We start from the raw sequence: 20,055 nt of genomic DNA, 5'->3' as shown, positions 1-20,055 counted from the left end.
TCTTACCCACTGAGCCATCTCACCAGCCCCCCATAACAACTTTTAAAAGAGCAAAAAGTAGCCTTATTTAATTTTTTTTTACTTTTACCATGTGATTGAACATTCTATTTACATTAATTTTCTCCTATTTACATTTATTTTTCTCCTCAATCTATGATGCAGTTTTACACTTTCAAACATCCCCAGAATGTCTTACTATGCAATAATAGCATTACTTTCCCTGCTACCAAATGATGCACTAAAGATATTTACTATAGAATAGTTTTCTATTTTAAATTCTACTTAACCTAAATTATGTACTCAAAGTACCCCCTCCTTAAGTCTGCCTTTCCTTATGTTGATGGTCCATACAGGTACACAGATTATTTGCTGCTCAAAATGTATGAACTCTAGTCTGAACTCCAAAAACAATCCAAGCATCACAAGCATTACCCGTAAGCCCCAGTGTGGTGCTTACCTGATTTCTAGCACAGATATGGTGCTGGCTCCTCCATCCAGGCGGGATCTTAGGAACTGTATCAGGTTTACTGCTGAGAAACACTGAGGAAGGACAGAGTCGCCTCTGGCAATGCACCTGAGAAAGGAAAAGAGTCCTTCACTACATCAAACCCAGGCTCGAATCAGCTTTCAGCAACATGGCAGTGAAATAAAATTTTCAGAACAGTTCTGACTTTTTACTGGTCTCTGTGTTTTAATTAAATGGTGTGAGTGATGGTACAAAAATCATTTTGAAGCTACATATATTATTCCTCACTCTGAAAAGCTGAATACTGTCTATTAGCTATAAAATCCCCAGGGATTTTAATTCAACAAAAGCTCTGTATGGTTCTAAATTTAGCCAAGCAATAGAAACAGTTGGAAGATATGTAATTCCTTTTAATATCTGTGCTTTTATGTTGCCAGGCAGCTATTTCTTCAGTAATCTTAGTGCACCCAACCATATAAAAGGAAGAAATACATACAACTGACAGGTTAGTAACTGTGGTAACTGAAATATTTTCTGAGCCAGGTGTGGAACCAAAATCCCAGTACTTGGGTAGCTGAGGCAGGAACATCAGGAGTTCAAGACCAGCACTGTCTAGATGGGATGCTGGAAAGATGGCTCAGGTGCTAAGAGCACCCACTACTCATCCAGAGGATCCAGATTTGATTCCTAGCCCTCACATGGCAGCTTACAACCATCTCTAGTTCTAGTTTCAGGGCATCTGATGCTCTCTAGTCTCCATAGGGACCAGGCACACAAGTGGTGCACAGACACACAAGTAGGTGAAATACTTAGACACATAAAATTAAAATAAAACCTAAAAGAAAATGCTATCTACAGTCAGATGGTGGTGGTGATGGTGCACGCCTTTAATCCCAACATTTAGGAGGCAGAGACAGGCAGATCTCAGAGTTTGAGGCCAGCCTGGTCTATACGGAGTTTCAGGACAGTCTCAAAAAAACAAGAGTAGGAACACAGTACTTTATGCCTACCTTATATGTCACCATATAAATAAGTACTGGTTATTTTCTGTTGCTGTGACAAAACACCATCAACAAAAGCCACTTACGGGAAAACACTACAAGGCCTCTTCCCTACACAGCTCATCCCCAAGAAGTCATCAGCACTGCCTAGAACTCACTTCCTCTGATGAAGGGATTTAGTTGAGATACTATACTGCCTGAGTACATCTAGTTTTGAGATATACACACACACAAGCTTATCAAATGAAAACAGTAAGAATAGATAGGCAGTTAAGAATAAGAAGTAGGGGGTGGAGAGATGGCTTCCTGGTTAAAAGCACTGACTAACTACTCTTCCAGAGAACCCAGGTTCAATTCCCACATGGTGGGTCACGACTCTAACTCCAGTTCCAAGGAACCTGACACCCTTGCACAGAAATACATGCAGACAAAACACCAATGTACATGAAATAAATAAATAACCAATGCTATAGAGCTACAGCATCTATAGTTAAAAAGAAAAGGAAGTAATCTCCCTGTGAAGGAACTACTCCCCACTAAAAGATCAGGACTCTTTCAGAAGTGATTAACTGCAGGCCCAGGGCAGGTGAAGTACAGAGGTTACAATGGGCAAACACGCTGTCTATGCCTGTGGAGGTGCTGCTGATGCTGCTAAAGAGGACAAAGAAGGGCTGGTGAGATGGCTCAGTGGGTAAGAGCACCCGACTGCTCTTCCAAAGGTCCAGAGTTCAAATCCCAGCAACCACATGGTGGCTCACAACCATCCGTAATGAGATCTGGCGCCCTCTTCTGGAGTGTCTGAAGACAGCTACAGTGTACTTACATATAATAAATAAATAAATCTTTAAAAAAAAAAAAAAGAGGACAAAGAAGCCAAGGAGGCTCCCATTAACTAAACTGAGAAGAATTTAACATTCTCATCCTTTTTAAAAAAAGATTTATTCTTATGTGTACTGGTGTTCTGCCTGCATGTTATGTAAAGGTACCAGATCCTCTGGATCTGAAGTTACAGACATTTGTGAGATGCTATGTGGGTGCTAGGGATTGAACTTGGGGTCCACTGCAAGAGCAATCAGCGCTCTCAGCCATTAAGCCATCTCAACAGCCCCGCAATATTCGTTCTTAACTGATAAGCCATCTCTTCAGCTCTAAATGTCAATACTGTTAGTACTTTTAATGCTGACACTAGTGACTATAAAATATTGAATTTGGGAAGGGAATAAGGTGTCTGCATACACTAAAATGTGTGTGCAGTTGGTGGAATTAGACACATGTATGCATGTGAACAGAGGCCTACAGAATATCTTTTCCAGGCAACGTCTCTCCTATATACATTTGCATACACATACATATACTACACACATGGAGTAAGAAAAATAATAGTAAAATATCAACTCTAGAGTACTCACCAAAACAAACAGAGAAGGGGTATTCTACAAAACAATTCTAGCTAGTAAATGTAAAGGGAATGAGACAATCTGAAAATCAACTTTCTGAAATCACCAATTTAATAAAAGATTCAAATAAGACTTATCAATGGATGCTGAGGACACTGGATAAAGGGACTGGTTCTTCCTGTACTTGGAGGCAGAGACAGGAGAATTATGAGTTCAGTCATCCTCTATTACACAGTAAGACTGAGGGCAATCCGGGCTGCTATATGAAACCCTGTCTCAAAACAACAAAAAGTTATTGAGGAAACAAGAATCATAAACCCTGAAGCAGAGGCAGGCGGATTTCTGAGTTCAAGGCCAGCCTGGTCTACAGAGTGAGTTCCAGGACAGCCAGGGCTACACAGAGAAACCCTGTCTAAAAAAAAAAAAAAAAAAAGAATCATAAACCTTAAAATAGCTAACAGGGTGGCTTTATACAGTGAAATCCTATTGAGAAAGAATATGACTTTATTCTAGATTGTAAGAGCTAGGATCATAGTGTTTTAGGTAAACTCTGTACTGACTGAGCTATATTGCTAGCTCCTATGTATTTATTCACATTTATCTTCCTCCCTAACAGAATTTCACTATGTAAGCCACCATATCTGGTTATGTCAGTTAGTAGCCAGGTTTCTCCTTTGCACTAAAGAAAAGCAATGGTGATAGCACATACCTATAATCCCACAACTCCAATGGCAAAAAGGCAGGAGGATCTATAATTTAAGGTGATCCTCAGCCATGTATCAAGTTCCAAGCCAACCTGGGCTACATGAAACTGTCAGAAAAAAAGAACAAAAAAGCAAACAAACAAAACCAAGTAGGTCAGGTGGTGTGTTGTACACCTTTAATCCTAGCACATGAAAGGCAGAGGCAGAAAACTTCTGTTAGTTCAAGGCCAGTCTGGTCTAAATTGAGAGTTCCAGAACAGCCAGGGCTACATTTTTTACTTTTTGAGATCCTGACTCCCCTCTTCCCCCCTCCGCTGGCCCCAACCTCTTGTAAAAAGAAGGAAAGAAGGAAGGAAGGATGGAAGGAAGAGAGGGAAGAAGAAAAATTTTTAAATAAAAATAAAATGACCCCCACCTCTCCATCCTCCCCCCCTTCATTCCAAGACCAGAGCCTCAATCTGTTGCCCAAACTGGTCTTAAATCCTAAGTAGTGGGAGCTATAGGTGAGTGCCACGGTACCCAGCTTATGAAGAAAAAGGATGTACCTTTAAACAATAACAAAAATCTAGCAGAGGACCAGGAAGGGGGCACATGCCTTTAATCCCAGCATTCAGGAGGTACAGACCACCCTGGTCTATACAGAGGGCTCCATCCAGGTCACCCATGCCTATACACCAAGAACCAGTCTTAAGTAAGCAAAACATTTAAATTGTTTTATACAAGGCCTGTACCAATAAAGCCTCCACTGTCGCAGATAACCGAGAGCTAACGCATTGGAAGAATGAGAGAAAGGATGGGGAAAGCTTCCCGGCTTACCTTTGCTCCTTCCTGAAAAGCTCCCAGCACGCTACCAGCTACCACCAGAAACACACCTACCCTGCCTTGGGAGCAGAATCTTGACATTTCCTGCCAATGGTGCCTAGGATGGAATGCCGGGCCTCATGCATGCCAAGCTCTCTCAGATAAACAACATACCCAAAAATCACAAAACTCAGTGATTTTTTTCAAAAAACGTTTTTATATTTTTACATCTGCCTCCCAAGAGCTGGGATTAAAAGCATGTGCCACACCACCACCATCCAGCAAAAATTATTACTCTATTTTTAATATTTGTTTTGTTTGCATGAATCGGAAGTCAAACCCAAAGCTTCCTCAGGGCTCTACCCAAGTGAGCTACACCCCTAGTTTCTTCAAAGTATTTTTGCTTTGGTCATGGTGCACTCTGAGGTACTATGTGAGGGTCAAATGGAGATGTTTAAAATACCAAGGACTAAATGAGCCTAGAGCTCAGACTGCATGGTCGGAACTGAAGACAAAAACACAAATATCAGCGTATCATCCAGCTGCTAAGTCAGGTCATCAGGGCAGTGGGACTGACCCACTGCATGTGCTGTTTCTGAAATGTCATCCAAGACAACTAACCAGAGACACCAGAAACATGTGGACCTCTGCTAAAATACAAATCACTGGCTGTATACGGAATCGATTCAGTAAGACCCAAACTGCAGGGCTGGAAAAAGCACTGGCTGCTCTTCCAGAGGTCCCAGCAACCACATGGCGGCTCACAACCATCTGTAATGGGAGCTGAAGACCTCTTCTAGTACACAGATGTACATGCAGACAAGACCCATCCATATACATAAATCTTTAAAAAAAAAAAAAAAAAAAAAAGGTCAAATTGCAAGCATGTGTGCATCCCTTCATTCACTCATGCCCATGTGAATCTAGTCAGTGTGTATGAGGAACAATCTTGGACATGAGGGACGCAGCAGTCCATAAAATACGGAAGATACCAGTTCTCGTAGGTATTAGAGTGCGGGCATAAGCAAGATTCCAGACAAGAAAGCAAACAAGGTCATTTGAAAAGCTGGTGTTGGGGAACTGCAGCAGGTATATTAAGTACGAGGCCAGCCTGGGCTGCACAGTGAGCTACAAGCCACCCTGGGATTGTACCAACACTAAATTCGTATTCAAACTCCCTCTCAATTGCTTTCCCCCCTAGTTATTAAGCCTTTTTCCTCAAGCTTCCCTGAGTCTGAACCACCCTTCCAGGCACCAAGGATACCTGAGGCAATACTAACGCCCGTACTCAACACCGCTGCACAAATCATTACAAGCACCATAGGAGGCAGTCCCAACAAAAACACCAACTGTACGCTTGAAAAGCTTAGTCCTTCTTGTTTTGTTTTTAAACTGGGTCTCATTGTGTAGCCCTGGTGGCCTTGAATTCACAGATGTCTCACTGCCTCTGTCTCCGGACTGCTGATATTAAAGTCCTGTCATGGCTGCCTCAAACTTACTCTTTCTAATATAAACAGTGATATGACATTAATGTTTTTGGTTTCTGGTTTTGTTTTGTTTTGTTTTGTTTTGTTTTTTTAACAGCTTGTGGAAGGAGGATGGACACACAACACCTTAGAGTCATCTTTCTCTACCATTAGGTGGACTCCAGGAATCACACTCAGGTTCCCAGGCCTGAGTAACCGTAGCCGGTGCCTTTACCTAATGATCCAGCTTGCTTGCCCTAACCAAACTTTTAGAAAAGACAAAGGTGCTTTGAAGATTATGAAAGGCAGGTTTTGATCGTTACTAACAATAAATCTCAGGTCAGTTGGCAGAGTCCTTGCCTAGCTTGAAGCCCTGGGTTCAAGGCCCAAAAGAGAGGGAGGGATGGAGGGAAGGAGGGAGGGAGGGAGGGAGGGAGGGAGGGAATGGGCATAGTAATAGTAGCACATGGCTATACCATCAGTACTTGAGAGGGAAATGCAGGTTGAAGGATTATCCCTGGCTACATAGCAAATTTGAGGTTTGTCTGGGCTACAGGATATACTGTCCAAAATATAATAAAGGAGACCAGCAAGATGACTTAGCAGTAAATGCATCTGACAGTCTTAGTTGGAGCCCACTAACCAACTCCTCCAGCTGTTCTCTAACCTCCACATTCCACAACCACACACACCCTATACATACAGGAAAATAATATAAACATACAATAAGTAATCACAAACTGCAGCAAAATGATGTATGACATGAAATATACCAATATACCCAAAGTGGCACATCCAAACCAGATAGTAAAGATAAAACAGCTTATTGCATTATATTAAAACTAGCCAGATATGGTGGCATACATACAGGCCTAATCCCAGAACCCAGGAGGCTGAGGAAAAGGGACCAAGGCTGGTCAGGGCTATATAGAGAATACATAAATCTGAGTTACATTACTATTTCCATAATTAACAAATTTCAACATTGCCTGATTTTCTTTAAGCCTAAGAGAAAAATGTCAAAAAATCTCAAAAGAAAGACCAAATTAAGAAAATTTCCTATCTGCTTGTAAAAATAAAGTCACAGATAATAGAAGGAATGGACAGAGTACCTTCAACAGAGAGACAGGGCAAGTGCTCTGCATATCCCAAAGCACTTAGAGAGCCTGCTTCTTTTATTCTCAAACTCAATGAAGGGGAATGGGGCGGGTGGGGGTGGGGGGCGGGGGGGGGGTACCAAATGCTCTCTAAGACCAAATCCTCCACTGTTAAAGGAAGCTACTTTTACAGTTTTAAGCTCAACTGTTATCTACACAAACAGGACCATTACCTTCCGTCAACTGAATATTCACACTGAGACCAGCCTGCTCACTGACATCAAAGCATGCTATGAATGAGTCTCACGGGAGATAAAGACCATGCATGCAGCCTCAAGACAGTAAGAGCACTTGTTGCTCTTGAAGAGCACTGGGTTTGGTTCTTAGCACCCACATGACAATTCGTAACTTCCTCAACTTCAGGTCCAGGTGATCCTATGCCCTTGTGGCCTCTGCAGGCACCAGGAATGTAATGGCACAAATACATGCATATAAAATAAAATAAATCTGTCAAAAGAGAGAGAGGCTAACCACACGAAAGATCTTGCTTTCCCTTCTCCTTTTCCTCAGAAAATATCCCAAGAAGTGGGAAAATATTATCTTCCAATGCGTACCTTACAAAACCCTGCCAGAAGTTCACTACAAGGAAAGAACTCAAGAACACAGCCGGGCTGAGTAGTCCTTGCCAGCACCCGAGCTTCAAAGGAGTCTAAGAGTTCCTGGGCAGACTGGGCACCGAAAGGCCCTCTTACCAAGTCAGGTGGTAAACACTGAATCTGTTGAGCAGTGATGCACAATACAAGCACCAACATGATAAGGACACGGCAATTAGCAAAACAAAAAAACAAACCTGTCCTTCTTACAAAAAAGACTAAAACTCACAGAAAGTGGACAGGTGACAAGAGGTCAGCAAAAAAATTAGTAGGAATCACACAAATCCTTTGCGATGCAGATAGCTAAGGAAATGTCAAGTTAGGGCCCTTTGAGCCACCCCTGATAGAGGTGAGAGAACAGGGTATGCAACTTTATAAGGGAGAGGTGATCCAAGAACACAAAGCAAGAGCAGCCGCAGGGCAAAAGCATGCTAGAGTGTTCTAACAATAACCAGGTGGTCAGTGTGTACTTTAGGGGAGACTGGTGTTGCAGAACTGCAGTGTTACAGGCACATGGAAAGAGTTTTTGCCGGGCAGTGGTGGCACACGCCTTTAATCCCAGCACTTGGGAGGCAGAGGCAAGCGAATTTCTGAGTTCGAGGCCAGCCTGGTCTACAGAGTGAGTTCCAGGACAGTCAGGGCTACACAGAGAGACCCTGTCTTGGAAAACCAAAAAAAAAAAACCACACACACACACAACAAACTCAGTTTTCAGCAGGACATAATGTATATTTCAGCAGGGCACACATGTAATCCCAGAGCTCAAGACACTGAGACAGGAAGACTGTTGAGTTTGAGACCAGCTTAGGCTAGAATAAGACTCTGTCTCAAAATTATTAATTTAACAAAGACAAGGAGAACCAGGTTAACTCTGAATCAGGAAGCCATCCCCTCTTCAGATTTCTTTCCACTAAAAAAAAAAAAAAAAAAAAAAAAATTGTTTTTTTTGTTGTTGGTTTGGTTTGGTTTTTTGAGACAAGGTATTGCAGGCTGTCCTTAAATTCTATCTGTAGTGAAGGAAGATCTTAAATTTCTGATCCCCCCTGCCTCCACCTCCAGAGTTAGTACCACAGCCCAGGTCTTTGTGCATGCTAGGCAAACACTCTGCGAACTCGGCTATAATCTGAGCCCAAGGCTTATTTACTTATTCATTTTTGCTACTGTTGATTTTTTGTTTTGTTTTGTTTTGTTTTTTGAGACAGGGTTTCTCTGTATAGCCCTGGCTGTCCTGGAATTCACTTTGTAGACCAGGCTGGCCTCGAACTCAGAAATTAGCCTGCCTCTGCCTCCAGAGTTCTGGGATTAAAGGCGTGCGCCACCACGCCTGGCTGATGTTATTTTTGAGACAGGATACTGTGTCAGAATCCAAGTTAACCTTGAGTTCTACCCTATACTCCTGGTTGGCCTCAAACTCAGGATCACTGGTGCTGTGTGATCCCTGGCTGTCCTAGACCAGGTCGGCCTCAAACCCAGAGATCCTCCTGTCTCTACCATGAGTGCTGGGATTAAAGGAGTGTACCACCACCACCACCAGCAGACTGGAATTGCAACTCTTAAAAGTTTATTTTTTGCAGCAAGGTTCTCTGTTCTAAAAATCACTGTGGAAATTAGCTTCTGGAGAGGAAAACTACATCTAAAAAGTGAAATGAAATAACCTAATTCACAACTTTCCACATCTACTCCAACTTTTATCTTAATGCCCACGTCTTGTGGAGTGGGGGCTTTACTGAAGAGAGGAAAAGTGCTTTGGGAAGAGAGGCTGCAAATGACCAGTCTGTTGATCTAACTATCTGAAAATACAATAAAATGCTAGGAATCTGTGATGGTGGTTCTTGTCACATCCCTGGGGCCTTCAAGTTGCTTACAAACATCAGCTAGGGCTGCAACTTCTCAAGACCTTGGGGGGGGGGGGGGAGGGTACAAGGCCACCCCTTCACTGGGTTTTAATGCTTCACTCGGTTTTAATGGGTGTGTGGTTGGGTCGCTCCTCACCATTATGCAAAAACAATTCACTTTGTTAGGGCAGAGTTACTAGTCTCTGCGGGTTACTAGGCTAATGGTGACAGACGTTGAAGGCTGTTTAGCCCTACGAGAAAGCACCAGTTTGAGCTTAGCACAGGCCCAACTTCTTGGAGCTCCAGGACATCTGCCCGCAGGAGCCAACTCAAAGCTGCGTCCAGCCACGAACTCCAAACGGACAGGGACGAGCGCCGAGCCCCGAGCCCCGCTGCTCTCCGGCGCCGCCAAGGCCACCGCACCGCCCGGCCCCTCGCTCGGCCACAGGTGGCGCCGCCCCCTCCCCGCCGCCCGCGGCCCCAGCTCCGCGCGCTCCCGCGACCCGACCCTTCCCGGGCGCCACGGCGCGGCCGGGCCCAGCCCGCCGCCCGCACCCGGCCCGCGGCCGCCACGCCCCCTGCCCGCGCGCCGCCCGCCCCCCGGCCCGAGGTGGCCTCACCTCACGGGGGCCAGCGCGGGGAGGGCGCCCGGTGTCCGCCCGCCGCCCGGGCCCACGGCCGCTCGGCTGCGGCTCGGCCCCGACGGCCGGCGGCGGCGGCGCGCTTCTGGGGGCGGGCTCTCCTCGGAGGGGGTCTCCCCGGGCCCGGGGCGGGGAGGCAGGGGAGCGGGGCGGGGGAGGGGAAAGGGGCTCGGGAAGGAGGGGGGAGAGGGGAAGAGAAGGGGCCCAAACCCGGAGAGGGAGAAAAGGGGGGAGGGGGAGAAGCAGAAGGGGAAGAAAGGCCCGGAGTCCGCCCCCCGCTGCGGCCTGCGCGCTACGTCACCACGTCCGGCGTGGTCGTCAGCGCGTCCTGCGCCGCTCGCGTCCCTCCTTCCTGTGTGTGCCTCCCCGGGCCCGCGGGCGCTCCCTCGCCGGCGCGCGCCCTGCGCTCCTGCCTCCCCTTAGGCGCGCGCGCTCCCGCTTCGGCTCCCCTCGGCGCGCGCTCCGGCGCGTAGCCCGCTGCCCCGCTCACCGCGTTCCCTCTGGGGCCCCCGGAAGTCCCGCTTGTCCCGAGGTCGCTCTCACAGCCACTCTAGACTTCAGCTCGTGGCCGATGCCGGCTGTATACTCTGCAACCTTCATGTGCACAGCACTCCGAGGACTTTAATTAGGGCGGTAACTTGGGAGGGGCAGGGGGCGAGGAGGGCTTGCTGTGTAGCCCAGGCTGGCTTCACTATGTAGCCCAGATGAGCCTCGACTCCCCAGTCCTTTCCCCTCAGTCTTGTTGCGACTGGGATCTCTGATGGGTTCCACCACAGCTAGCTAGGACTGCAACTCCTGCACCCCAAATAAAGCTCATGGTTTTTGTTTTGGTCTTGAGTCTCTAGGTAGCCCTCACTGTATTGGAACGCACAGTGTTTTTAGACCAGGCTGGCCTTGAACTCACGAGATCCTCCTGCCTCTGCCTTCTCAGTGCTGGGATTAAAGTTGTTTTGCGAACTTAACAGTCAAAAATCACATTCCTATGCCCTTTCAAAGATGCAGTCCTTTTATTTGGAACAGTCATCTTAAATTTCTATCCTCCCCTAACGCACTCTGCAAAGCAAGTTCCAGGACAGCCGGGGCTTTTTTTTTTTTTTTTTTTTTTTGTTTAAAGCTCTACTCCCCACACCCCCATTTTGTCTATTCTAGGTAGAATCAATCTACTTAGTGATTGTGTTTTAGGTACTTTGTGTTGGTTTATGAACCTTAAGGAAGGAGGGGAGGGGGCTGGAGGAGACCCTGCTCAGCAGTTAACAGCACTGTTGCTCATGAGAAATGGGTTGGCTCCCAGCACCCACGTGGCAGCTCACAACCATCCGTAACGCAAGTCGCACAGCAATGCACATACATTCATAGAGTCAGGACACTCTTACAAATAAATAAATCTTTTTTAAAAAAATGTAGTCTTAGCCGGGCGTGATGGCGCACGCCTTTAATCCCAGCACTCGGGAGGCAGAGGCAGGCGGATTTCTGAGTTCGAGGCCAGCCTGGTCTACAAAGTGAGTTCCAGGATAGCCAGGGCTATACAGAGAAACCCTGTCTCGAAAAACCAAAAAAAAAAAAAAAAAAAAAGTAGTCTTTACCCGGTGGAATTCTACCGATAGTGACAAGAATGAGGGGAGGGGGCTAATTACAGTCCACTGTAAGTGATTATTGGTGCTCTGTGGGGAAAGAAAGAGCTATTAGTTCTTCGAGGTAAAAATCTGTCAAACTTCAGAAAAACCACAGGCGAATTTTCAGCTAGCCTTAAAAAATATAGTGTTTTGAAGCAGGGCGTGGTGGCACACGCCTTTAATCCCAGCACTCGGGAGGCAGAGGCAGGCAGATTTCTGAGTTCAGGGCCAGCCTGGTCTACAAGTGAGTTCCAGGACATCCCCAGGGCTATACAGAGAAACCCTGTCTCGAAAAGCCCACTAAATAAATAAATAAATAAATAAATAAATAAATAAATAAAGGGTTTTGTCGTTTGTTGGACAGGGAAGAATGGAGGAGATTCAGTGGAGTCATAGAGGTGTGTAGGGGATGTCAGTAGGGCGTGGCGAGGATTCTCAAAGTCTTAGTATGGAGATGTGTATATGCTAGGTAAGGCTCTGCCACTGCACTACATGCAGTGAAAAGGTAGGCAATTTATATTTTTTTCAAAGCCCATCGAGTACCAGCTTGTCAAGTTGATGGCAGGAGGCAGCATTGGAAATGTAGACTATGCACCTCTCTGAGTCTAACATTTCTGTTGTCCTCAAACATTACGTACTGTTAGCACATCTGTTTAATAGATGTGGGAACCTGAGGCTTAGTAATTCCAAGTCTCAGCTACCACGCTGAGTTTGTCTTCGGAGCCTGCTCCTAGCCGTGGCACTCGCCGAGCTGAACAGCGGCAGCTGGAGAGTGATGGCTCACGCCAATAATCCCAGTACTGAACGGACAGAGGCAGGAAGTCCAATGCCAGTCAAAAGCCAGCCCAGTTGACACAGCAAGTTCTGGTACAGCCAGGGATACACAGAGAGGCCCTGTCTCAAAAATGGACTAGTGGGAAGTGTAACAGGAAGAAGCCAGGCATTAGGTATCAGGCACCTGCAGGCTACACTATTCAGGAGGCTGTGCACACAGTACTGGTAAAGCCCAGTTCAATAGTGGCCTGGTCAGTAAATACCCTGTGTATTTAAGATAGCCAGAGCAGAGCAGTAAATACCCTGTGTATTTAAGATAGTGCCACACACACACTCCAGTGAAGTCCACTTGACAGGCTGAGAAGCCTGAAAGCCACTCACGAGGCAAAGAGTTTCACAGAAACTCACCTCCTGGAGTTTTAGCTTTATCTTTTACCCATATACTCATACTCTATTCCCGCGTTAGTCTGGTGTATGGAAAAATTCTGTTATAGTTAAGTCTCCCCATTGTTCCAAGGTCCCAGAAGCCTGGGAGCTTAGAATCCTGTTAGAATGCAGTAAGGAAGTTAACCTATTTAGTAACTAATTAAGCATTACAAAAGACGGAGTCAATAGCTCAGAGCTGGTCTACTAAGGACAGTAGCAAATCCCACCCAAACAAGGGAATACCAAAATAGAGCCAGGGAATCCCACTGAGATAGAAATCTTCAGTACAGGCTACATTGCATGTTAGAAGCAAGTTGGTGAATTCTCCTAACAAATGGAGATTCTCCAGATACTTAAAAGTTACACTCATACAAGAATTTAGCAAGGCCTAAGAGATAGGGGGGTTGTGTTATTGCATTATTCATAGGCCTGCCAAGAGCAGAACCCCCTGGTGCTGGCCTTCACAAGGTTCAAAGGTATAGCACTAGAGTGTGAAATCCTTACCTGTCACTAAGCTGACCCTAGGCAGGACTGCTTTATCTTTACTGTAAACATTTACCTGGTTCCTGTAAGTCCCTTTGTAGTCTTTCTTTTGTTTTGTATCAGGTAACGTCAATGTACTTTGCCTGCTGTGACTTCCAACCCCTTTGTATTTTCTGTACTATATAAGACTGGTGTTCACTTTGTGAGAATGCATTCAGATTGTACACAATCTCGCATGTTGGAATCCTGTCTGTCACTCGCCGACGCTTTGCCCACCTGCCCCAGAGACCCGTTCCACGCAGACAAAGGGACCCTGAGGGTCTGCAACAAGATAGCCAGAAGTAAAATTAAAGGCATGTAATAGTGTCAGGGTGGAGGAAGAGCTAATAGGAATTGGACCTCTATGTTAGTCAAGTGCTTTTAGCGCAGTTATATTCAAAATCTTTCTAAATTTTTTTCCGGGGGGGGGGAGGGGTGTGGGGGGAGAGGGCATTCACTAGTAGCTCTGGCTAACCCTTGAATTCACTGTATACATACACCAGGTCAGCTTGTAACTCTACCTGCCTCTGCCTCCTGAGTGCTGAGATTAAAGGCCTGGGCTCACAGTCTATCTTAAACTGTTATTTTTTTAGTGAATTAAGTTATATAAGCTCAGTATGGTTACTCTTGCCTGTTGTGGTGGTTTCAGTAAGAATGGTCCTCATAAGCTCATGTATTTGAATGCTTGGTCCCCAGTGGGTGGAACCATTTGGGAAGGATTAGGAGGTGTGGCCTCATTGGTTGAGCTGTGTCACTGGGTGAGCTTTGAGGTTTTAAAAGCCTATACATATACACTCTAGCTTGTTCCCTCTCTCTCTCTCTCTCCCTCTCCCTCCCCTTCCCCTCCCCCTCTCTGCCTCTCTCTCTTTCCCTCATGTGCCTGTGGATCAAGATCTAAGCTATCTGCTACTGCTTCTCACCATAATGGTGAGCCACCAGATCAAACACTTTCTTTTATAAGTTGCCTTGGGGGGCTGGAGAGATGGCTCAGTGGGTAAGAGCACCCGACTGCTCTTCCAAAGGTCTGGAGTTCAAATCCCAGCAACCACATGGTGGCTCACAACCATCCGTAACGAGATCTGGCGCCCTCTTCTGAAGTGTCTGAAGACAGCTACAGTGTACTTACATATAATAAATAAATAAATAAATCTTAAAAAAAAATAATAAGTTGCTTTGGTCATAGTGTCTTATCATAGCACTGGAGATGTAACTGAGAAACGTGTGATCACAGCACTTGGAAGGTCGAGGCAGGAGGATTAAGAATTCAAGGTTAGCCGGGCGTGGTGGCACACGCCTTTGATCCCAGCACTCGAGAGGCAGAGGCAGGCAGATTTCTGAGTTCAGGGCCAGCCTGGTCTACAAAGTGAGTTCCAGGACAGCCAGGGCTATACAGAGAAACCCTGTCTCGAAAAANNAAAAAAAAAAAAAAAAAAAAAAAAAAAGAATTCAAGGTTATCTTCAGCTAACCCCAGGCTAGCCTGGAATATATGAGCCCTTGTCTTAAAAAAAAATTTTTTTAAACTATTTATTTATTTAATGTATGCGAGTACATACTGTTGCTATCTTCAGACACAACAGAAGAGGGCATCTGATCCCGTTACAGATGGTTGTGAGCCACCATGTGGTTGCTGGGAATTGAACTCAGGACCTCTGGAAGAGCAATCAGTGCTCTTAACCACTGAGCCATCACTCCAGCACCCCCCAAATTTTTTTAATTAAAAAAAAAAATGTTGCCAAACGTGGATCTCTGAGTTCCAGGCCAGCCTGGTCTATACAGCGATTTCCAGGCCAGTTTTCCAGGCCAGCCTGATCTACATAGAGAGTTCCAGGCAGACCAAGACACACACTGAGATTCATAAAAATATTTGAGAATGAAATGTAAAATCCAGTATGAAGCCTTGACGGTTTGGAATTCTGTGTGTAAGTTCATTGAATCAATAAGTCTCATTGACATTGCTGCCTAAAAAGCCCAGAACAAGGATGACATCAATTGCCATGTTAACATGGAAGAGGGAAAGCTCTCAGGGTCTCAACCCATATACGATAGATAGATTATGTAATATACATTCATATATAATGCATGTTATATTAATATATTTATATAAGATATGCTATATATTGTATTTAACATTATTTGTATTTTTATTAGATATTACATGTGTCATATGTTATACATTAATATATAAAGAAATATATAACACATGCATAATTAATATGTTATATAAATCTAAAATTATATGTTTAATAAATATATTTGAGAAAATAAAATATATATATAAGTGAATTTGAGAGAACACAAAGACATAGATCCATGGAAGTATTGGAGGGAGAAAAGAAAAGGGAAGAAATGGTGTAATTAAAATTTCAAAACCTTTTTTTAAAAAGGAGCTCACCAGGCATGGTGGCACACACCTTTAATTCCAGCACATGGGAAGCAGAGGCAGGTGGGGCTCTGTGAGTTCATGGCCATCCTGGTCTACACAGTAAGCTCCACGACAGTCAGAACCGCAGAATGAGACCCTGTTTGGGTGTCTGGGACTGGAGAGATGGAGAGATAAGAGAACTGACTGCTCTTTCAGAGGACCAGGGTTCAAATCCCAGCAGCCACATGACAGCTTAAGGCGGTCAATAACCCCCAAGCTCTGATACTCTCAACACAGAAGTACATGAAAGCAAAACACCTTCGAATGCACATCAAATAAAAATAAAAAGTTTCTGCCGGGCGTGGTGGCGCACGCCTTTAATCCCAGCACTCGGGAGGCAGAGGCAGGCGGATTTCTGAGTTCGAGGCCAGCCTGGTCTACAAAGTGAGTTCCAGGACAGCCAGAGCTACACAGAGAAACCCTGTCTCGACAAACCAAAAAAAAAAAAATAATAATAATAATAATAAAATAAAATAAAATAAAAAAATAAAAAGTTTCTTGAAGTGTATAGACTTTAGGTTTGGTTAATTTTGATGCATGATGATTTTACTTGTAAGCTTTTTAGGATAAAAATTTAATAATCCTTTGAAGAATCACAAATGACCTTACTTTAGTTCATACCAGTCTCAGCCACCAGATTTATTTAAAAGGGCATTGATTATAGCAATTTTTTGGAGTTCTCAGCAATCATTCCCCCCACCCCCTGCATCTCATGAATAAATGAAAGCAAGAGAGGTGATATACCCAGCTCAGAGTCACAGCAAGCTGGGATGTGTTTTAAGCAAGGCCATGTTTCTAACACTGCAAAGTCCCCAGTCCCAGCCCGAACTCTTCCAGATTTTTTTCCCTTTTAACACGGGAAGAGAGCCAAATTTTAGCCAAAGCCAACTGGCTTAAAAAGCCAACTCTCTTACCTCCGACCTCTGTCCTTGCCACGTGGAAATGAAATTGCTTCCTTGGAGACTCACTACTTTGGAGGATAGAGGCAAGAATTCTGAGGGATCCCAAAAGTTCCAAGGTAGCACTGATTGTAAAAGGTGAGAAAATCTAGACCTCGGATCTCTTCCCCACCAATCTAGCTACTGAGGACACAGAAAGCTGGCTTGGCAACCAAGCTCTGCCCTGCTCTGATTTGCCGTCCTGACTGAAGTTGTGTGAAACTATGGCGTTCAGGCCATCTTGTCCTAGATGACATTCTTGCCAAGCAGCAGTTGGCTCTGTTTCAGAGTACAAATGAGAAGGCAGGATGGCCTTGCATCTCATTTGTGCATGTAGTTACCATCACCCGTCCAATGAGAACCAGGAGGCACAGATTATAGGAATAATAAATTATCCTTACAAGTAAAAAAGGCACCACATGTATCCTCATGGAAATAGGTTGGAAATACAGAAACATGTGGACATAGTAAAGCCATTAGAAGGGGACTGGAGGGCTGGAGAGATGGCTCAGCGGTTAAGAGCACTGACTGCTCTTCCAAAGGTCCTGAATTCAAAATTCCCAGCAACCACATGGTAGCTCACAACCATAAGTACAGCTACAGTATACTCATATACATAAAATAAATTTTAAAAATAAATAAAAAGGGGGGCTGGTGAGATGGCTCAGCAGGTAAGAGCACCCGACTGCTCTTCCAAAGGTCCTGAGTTCAAGTCCCAGCAACTACATGGTGGCTCACAACCATCCGTAATGAGATCTGACTCCCTCTTCTGGTGTGTCTGAAGACAGCTACAGTGTACTTACATATAATAAATAAACAAATCTTTAAAAATAAATAAATAAATAAAAAGAAGGGCACTAGAAAGATGGTTCAGTGGTTAAGAGCACCCACTGCTATTTCAGAGGACCCAGGTGTGATTCCTAGTAGCCACATGGCAGCACAACCAGCTGTAACTCCAGTCTCAGAGAAATATGATGCCCTCTTCTGGTCCCCACAGGTACCGCACACATGTGGTCCACAGATACACATGTAAGCAATACATGTAAACAAACACAAAAATAAAGAAATAAGCTGAGTGGTGTTATCCCAGCACTGGGGAGGCAGAGGCAGGGGGATCTCTGAGCTCAAGGCCAGCCGGTCTACAGAGCAAGTTCCAAGACAGCCAGAGCTGCCAGAGAAAAATCTGTCTCAAAAAACCGAAAAGAAATATAAATAAGGGCTGGAGAGATGGCTCAGCAGTTAAGAGCACTGACTGCTCTTCTGAAGATCCTGAGTTCAAATCCCAGCAACCACATGGTGGCTTACAACCATCCATAATGAGATCTGACGCCCTCTTCTGGAGTGTCTGAAGACAGCTATAGTGTACTTACATATATAATAAATAAATCTTTATAAAAAAAAAGAAATATAAATAAATAAATACATACATAAATACATAAATAAAAGGTAAAAAAACACCAGATGTGGTGGCACATGACTTTATTCCTAGCACTCAGAAGGCAGAGGCAAGCAAATCTCTGTAAGTTCAAAGCCACCCTGGTCTACATAGTGAGTTCTAGGACAGTCAGCATTACATAGTGAGACCCTATCTCAAAACAAGCAAGCAAGACAAAACAAAACAAAACAAACAAACAAGAAAAAAACATTAAAGAGTAGGCAAGATGGCACTGCAGGTAAAGATATGTGTTTCCAAGCCTAATGGGGAGTGTTGGATCCCTGGTACACACATGGTAGATGGAGAGAAACAACTTCTAGTTGTTCACAGATCTCCACGAAATTCCTGTGGCACCATGTGCACAGGACACATACAGGCTCACACTAGGCAAATAAATTGCTTTAAAAAGTTTTAATTAGAAAGGTCAGGCCTAGGCTGGTGAGATGGCTCAGTGGTTAAGTGCACTGACTGCTCTTCCAAAGGTCCTGAGTTCAAATCCCACAACCACATGGTGGCTCACAACCACTTGTAATGAGATTGGATGCCCTCTTCTGGGGTGTCTGAAACGTACATACAATAATAAATAAATAAATCTTTTAAAACAAAGAAAGGGAGGAAGGGAGGGAGGGAGGGAGGAAGGAAAGACGGAAGATCAGGGTGACCATAGTACATACACTAAGGGAGAAGGGTCGGAGCTCTACACAGTCACTAACACAGATACTAACATTGTGGTGGATGGTCTAGATAACTTGTCACCATCAAGGGACCAATAGTCAGAGAACTCCTGAATGTCCCCCACAACGTCAGCTCAGCACAGTTCTGCTTGTACAGACCTCCATTGGCCCATATTTCCATCTATCCATCTATTTGGGAGATAGTCCTACCTCTCGCTTTCCTGCAATCCTATATCTTCTAGCTCAGCCGAGAGGCTCTCCTAGTCTCCAGCAGTTCTCCAGCTGAGTTGTTAATATGTAACCACCCACGGTGACTCTTTGTATCTATGTCAGCTCTTGGCCTCTGTATTCAATAAGGCTCTGCAAAGAAGATTGTTGATTACCAACAGCCTTGCAGGCTATCTGGGGAAACTAGAATCACTTGGTAAATTGCAACCAAAGAAACTGACATGCTTGCAAACCTATTGTTTTCTCAACAGTTCTGACACGCCCACCTATGTTTCTGACGGGGCACACTAAGAACATCTGGTTTGGACATTTCTTTTTCTCTCCCCTTTCCTTAACTTTCAGATGGTAACTGTGACTTAGTGGGCAGAATCCAACCTGAACTAACAAAGAAGGTTGGGCTGAAAACCCTAAGGAGGAAAATCCCAGCAGTTGGGCAGCAGAGGTGGCCTGGTCTATAGAGTTAATTCCAGAAACTCTGTCTCAAAAAACAAAAACAAAAAAAAAAAACAAAAAAAAAGAAAAAAAAGAAAGAAAGAAAAGAAGAAGAAGAAAAAGAAAACAAAGAGAAGTGGAGGAGGAGGGGAAGGAGGAGTGGGGAGGAGGAGAAGCGAGGAAGAGGCAACTTTAAAGTGCCTCTGTTTTATTTTAATTTTTTTTAAGAGTCACCATTTAAGCAGGTGTGGTGACATATACTTTTATTCTCAGCACTTACAAGACGGACACAGGTAGATCTCTGTGAGTTCAAGACTAGGAGGGTCTACATAGCCAGTTCCAGGCCAGTCAGGGCTACACCATGAGATCCTGTCTCAAAAACAAACAAGCAAGCAACAACAAAGGAGTCAGCCTCTTAACTGGACACGGTAGTCCATGCCCGTGAGACCAGATTTGAGAAGCAGATGCAGGAGTTCAAAACCAACCTCCACTATATAGCAAGTTCAAAGTAAGCCCAAACTGAGTGCAA

General features: G+C 44.6%; 1 protein-coding gene across 12 annotated transcripts in view; it reads right to left on the bottom strand.

Annotated features, from left to right (window-relative positions):
- The window catches only part of R3hdm2 (R3H domain containing 2), a 124,772-nt gene extending 114,130 nt beyond the window's left edge, over positions 1–10,642 (bottom strand). For 10 of the 12 annotated variants that reach the window (XM_029482202.1, XM_021175276.2, XM_021175269.2 and 7 more), the window contains exons 1-2: positions 10,041–10,124; positions 458–574 (exon numbers count right to left, since the gene is read on the bottom strand). The gene's annotated coding sequence lies outside the window, so the exon portion shown is untranslated. Of the gene's footprint in view, positions 1–457; positions 575–10,040; positions 10,344–10,551 lie in introns of those variants that run through there. The other 2 variants (XM_029482203.1, XM_029482209.1) reach the window with 2 other exon arrangements.
- Positions 10,643–20,055: the final 9,413 nt, after the last annotated feature.

Source organism: Mus caroli, chromosome 10 (genome assembly GCF_900094665.2).
Source record: "Mus caroli chromosome 10, CAROLI_EIJ_v1.1, whole genome shotgun sequence".
NCBI classification, from domain to species: Eukaryota; Metazoa; Chordata; class Mammalia; order Rodentia; family Muridae; genus Mus; species Mus caroli.
The sequence above is the reverse complement of the archived record's forward strand: the minus strand, read 5'-3'. Positions and strand labels throughout refer to the sequence as shown.